The following is a 5,738-nucleotide window of genomic DNA, read 5'->3' as shown; positions in this document are numbered from 1 at the left end:
GGCCAATCAGAAGAAGAGGGTGAAGTTGATGAGCCCTGTCCTTCCCCCCTCCACTTTTTTTTTGAACACCGTAGGGCTCCGGGTCACGTGGGCTTTCCCTACAGTTTAATTTGTATTCCAAGGGGCGGGGGGGTGGTAGAGAGATTTAAAGCGACAGCTTCCGTCACATCGGTTTCGGGTGATGGGAAGGGTCCTCAGCAAAGGAAAGGATGGTTACTTACTTGTATTGAAAGGATCATGCAATATAGAATCGATCGACCTTTCGTCACTTTTTTTAAACGGTGTTAGGACACTCTGACGCTCCTGCATAGGGAGAGTAGAGTACAGATAGACCTCGAGTTCATTTAGTGACCGTTCAAAGTTACAACGGCACTGAAAAAAGTAAGATGACTTTTTTTTCCACACACCTACGACCATTGCAGCATCTCTGCAATGGTCACATGATCACAATTCAGAGGCTGGCAACTGATGGTTTATGATGGTTGCAATGTCCTGTGGTCATTTGATCACTTTTTGCAATCTTCTGACAAGCGAAGTTAATGGGGAAGCCAGATTCACTTAACAACTGTCACTAATCTAACAACTGAAGTGATTCTTTTAACAACTGTGGCAAGAAAGGTTATAAAATGGGGCAAAACTCATTTAACAAATGTCTCACTTAGCAACAGACATTTTGGCCTCAGTTATGGTCATAAGTTGAGAACTACCCGTATATGAAGAAGTCGTTCTGGATCATGAGAATGAAGCTGTTGACAGCATCTGTGAAAAACAACCATGTTTTAAGCTACATTTCCTCTAATTTCTGAACTAGTTTGAAAAATGAATATACTTGCAAATGAAGGCGCATATGCTTGCTTCGTTCTTTGGGACATGTTTTCAATCACCTATATGAGTTGAGAAATATGCACCCCCCAAACTTATTATAAATTAGCTTTAAGTTTCAGGTGATCGTTACACGGGGTTCTTTTATGTATGCATACTTTTGTGATATCTTTTATGGTTATTTCATTATTTATATATCCTTAGGACTTTGGTCTATTGTCACCAAAGGTGGTATTCAGCAGGTTCTGACCAGTTCTGGAGAACCGGTAGTAGAAATTTTGAGTAGTTTGGAGAACCAGCAAATACCACCTCTTGACTGGAGATTTTACAGTGTCCTTCCCCTGCCATGCCCATGAAACCACGCCCACAAACCGGTAGTAAAAAAAAAATTGAATCCCACTACTGCCACCATCCAAAGTTGTAAGATGGGACAGTTAATAAGTGCTAAATAAATACAGTACAATACACCTATTAAATCCTTTTGGAGGATTGCTTCTAGAAAGTAGATAACCACTTTTCAAGAATTGTATTTCCTTGTTCATTCACTAGATACTATCCTGCCTTTTCTTGGAACCTGAGGTGATGTGCATAGTATTGTCCATTTTTTTTCTCTTCAACAGTAACCCTGTGAGGTAGTTTCAGACAATATAGTATTTGCATAACACTGATTCACCAAACCACTTGCATTTTCGCCTACTAATGAGTAACATGGATTCGGTGAGTTGGGTTAATTTTTAAGTACTAGTATGAGCTCAGCAAGCCTAGCAGTAATGCTTAAGTATGGGTTCACTGAAGCCGTGTAGCTGAGGATGTAGTTGGACTTTGGCTCTTTTTTCTTTTAAATTACAGAAGGTGTGTTAATTAAATTGGTATAGCTAGAAAAAGGGTGGGGCAATAAAAATAATCACAGTTACTCACCGACAGTTCTTGGCACTATTTCAAAATAAATGTATTCACCCAGGAAAAGGTGGGGCACAAAATCATCTTTAATACTTGCTTGACAGCCAGAACATGTTCATCCAAAAAACTTGCTGTAATCCTGCAACATATCTGTGGCATGGGTGTGGTTAACATAAGAGAATGATATTATTAAATGCTTAACAGGCCATACATTCTAGATAATTTGTTATATATCCCCTTCAGCCATCCAATATATTCTTCCTATGATGCAAGTACCAGAGATTCATAATCCTTTGTTACAGTGAGTACTGTGTTCATTCAAAAATTTAGCTGCATTGCTAAAATAGGTTACTAGATACCTTTTAAAGTATTTCACTGAGAATTTAATGTTTCTGAAATTTTCTTTGTATCAGTTTACTTGTGACACCTAATAAACAAATCCTGATTCAGCATGTTTGAACACTCCCTATATTTCAGGTAGGGACAGATAAAATTTTATGGTCTCTTGCCAAGTCAGTATATTTTTGCCCAACTATATATACATACAAATAGATTTAAATATTAGGGCTCCTTAAAGTGCACAGCCATCAGTTTCTTACTGTGTATATGAACTTTGTATCTCAAATATTAACGAATTGAAAGGAATTTTAAGTTCTGTCAAATGTAGCTGAGAAAAACAACTTCATTTGTTCTTTAATTAGAAAAAATATAACTGTTAAGAAATGCAGCTTTTAATTCCTAAAGCATTCCTTCAGATGAAAAGGGCTACCCTATTTGCATGCTGTTGATAGAAAAAATGTGTCTATCATGGGGTATGCATTGGATAGTTGCAAACATAATCAGCATATTTTTTTTCTGCTAAACATTCAAAGGGAGAAAATGTATAGACAGGGACAAGGCATTTATCTTTTTTACTTCAGTATTTTTATGTGACACTGTTTCTATTATACTTTGTGCAAATAACAGTGTATGTGCAAGGCTTATTTCATATTTTATGGTACAGCAAAACTGCTCCATAACAGATGTACATATGCTTGTCACATTGCTACTTTCCGCTTTGGGAGTAAATTGTACTGTACATGGTGTTAAGTATACCACCCAAAAAAATGGCCCAAAAGGGGTCTGTGTGGTGGTACGGTTATATCATTGGAAATTAAATTACTAAAAAAAAAAAAAGCATCATCAGCATCAATAATCAACAGTGTTTATTATATCAGATTTTTTTTACTAGTTTACATGATTCGGCCTTTCTGTTGGCTGGCATATTCTTTGGGAAAGCCTCTCTGAAAAGGCCATTTCTCAAGCTCAGGAACTTGCTATGCTTTTGGTTCAAAGCAGTAATAAGGTTCTTTTGTTGAGGTCTCATGGTTTTTAATGCTAGTTGCAATTATAAGCTTATTTTGCAGAAGAGCAAAGAACCAGTGATAAATACAGGGAGATATTTTATAGCTATACCTAAAATCAGAAAGAATCTGGTAACACTTCTTTACCATACCTTACCTTCTTTGCCCTCCCCTCTCCTCTTCTCTCTTAAAAATTAATCAGAAATATAGCATGTTGAAGGTGAAGACAATAAATGTAAAGTTAGAAGCTGAGAAAGGCAATCTTTATTCTATTGCTTTGTAACATGGTTTCATCCTGCTCCACATTCTAGCCTTCCTCAACTTCGTTTGAACTGGGAGGATTCTTAAGTAAATCTGAAAAGAAAGCTTCTGCAGTATTTTAGTTCCTTTAATTTATTTATAGAATATACTCTGACATATTTATCTTTGGATATGAATACACTGAATTTTGCACATCATCTTAAAATATATATTCCTCAGATTGCTTTCTTTGTGTAATATAGTCACTTTTATCCTAGATAGTTTGATACTATTTTCCGCTTTGTTATTTTTCTTCCATTGCCAGTGACTGCTTTTTAATTTTTTAAGAAATATTTTTTTCTGCGGTATGTAGTACATCCTCATCTAACACAATTATGGATAATTAGAAAAAGGTCAAAATTATAGTTTGGCCTCTCCAAAATAACGATTACCTCAGAATAGCACATTTTAGTGTAAGACAAAAGTTTTTGTCATCTGCAGCTCATTACATCAGATGTATGAAATGTCTTGACTGAGGTAATATTATTAAATACATTGGGATGAAGTAGAGGGAAGGATGGGAAGACAGGGTACTTCTGCAGAAGAAAATTTTATGGGAGACAGATTATAGTGGGAACAGGTATACTACTTCCTTGTCCATTATCAGATTACATGTTCTAGCATATCTCTGTTGGTAATAAGTGCTTTTTAGTGTGCAAACGGTTGTTTTATGAGAAGATTATATTTCACTAAAACAGGGAGTAAAATAATTAAGAAAACTATCTTTTAAAAGGATTTTCAAATTCTGACAGGAGTGCCCATTGATATCATCCTTTTGTTGAAAGGTGTCAAAATGCTTTTCTTTCGAGGATTCGATTTTCCCGCTGGGAGAGCTCCGGCGCAAGGATATGGACAACTGCTTGAAAGCTGGATCTTTTTATTTTTCAGGAAGGCGGAGAACAGCATGAAGTCTGCGTTCCTGGGCTAGCTAGCTTCTTATGGTAAGCCCCTGGTTTTTTATACGCTTTTCTCCCTTTGTAAGTTGATTTTGTGTGAGTGTTTGTATTTGTGCCTAATGTTTCAAATCCTGTTTGAGTTTGTCTTTATTTCCGTCGGAGGGCAAATTCCGCGGGGTGCAGAAGGCAAACTCCGCGGGGTGGCCAGATTGTATTATTGGTTTTCTGTAATCTCTTTTAGCTTTAAGATATTTTCATATTTGTTCTGTGGAATCTCCTGTCTGTCCCTTTTGTAATTTGTATTTTGTGTCTTTTGTCTGTTTTGCTTATTTGGTATGTCCTGTGTTTGTAAGAGTTTTCTAAATTATCTTTTGTTTCCTTTTCCTATTTGTCTAGTTTTCTTAATTACTTAGGCTTTTGTCTATAGGGATTCTTTAATACTTTTTATTTGATTCCTTTTCCTATGTAAGTTTGTTTTCTGGCTGACTTGATGTTCCCCTTGGGCTTTTCCTGTTTTTTGTGACACTACTGCCTTCATGAAATTCCCTTTCCACACTTTTACAACTTCTAAATTTATATTCCTAGAAATTACCTATCTAGAGATAATTCATGAAGGCTTTATGGTGCAGAGGTCTGCTCATGATCTTAGGAAGCAGTTCCAGATGGTGTCTGGAGTAGTAGTAAATAATTAATTTTCACAAATAAATTATTTAAAGTCCTTACAGTGAAGATAGACATGTTTATGAGAGCCTCAAATGTTATATTTCACTTCTAAACACATCGAATTAGTCCCAGTGAAAATAAACATTAGTAGATAAATAGATTAAGCTGAATTTTATTTCAGGCTTTCAAAATGTTGGCTTGTTGCTCTTTATTCCCTTTATGCTATCATTGAATAATGGCAGGATCAAAGAAGCAAGTAACAAGGTGAATAGTTGCATTATTAAAGATATTGTACTTCTCCAGGTCAGCTGTGTTTAGTATAGAGTTACAACTGAGAAATAAAATACACCTAATAAAGAAGAGCCTTATATTTTGGTTACAACTAAACTAGATAACAGAAAGTTGTGTGAATTTTTTTTATTTTGCCTGCTATAACTATCTTTGTTTCTTGAAAATTAAAGAAATATTTTCCTATAGTATGTGAGTATAAGGATTTATTATTGATTTACTATTACGTGATATATATATATATATATATATATATATATATATATATATATATATATAGTATGTAATTTATATTTTTATTATCTAATGAAATTTCTTATTTTCTGTATATATTGAAGTCATTAGCACAATACACATATATGTACAGAATGACTTCTTTGTGTATTGGAAGAAAGATTAAAGTGTCTTTAAAAAAGCATGTAGATATTAATGTTAAATTTGTTTGCACGTTATAATTATGACCTAGATCCAAATTAAAATTTGTCATCCTGGTGTTTTTCAAAATTGGTACATTAATGAGTTGATT

This window comes from Pseudonaja textilis, chromosome 3 (assembly GCF_049901715.1).
Source record: "Pseudonaja textilis isolate UNSWEBS1 chromosome 3, rPseTex1.2, whole genome shotgun sequence".
NCBI classification, from domain to species: Eukaryota; Metazoa; Chordata; class Lepidosauria; order Squamata; family Elapidae; genus Pseudonaja; species Pseudonaja textilis.
Note: the sequence above shows the minus strand (reverse complement) of the source record.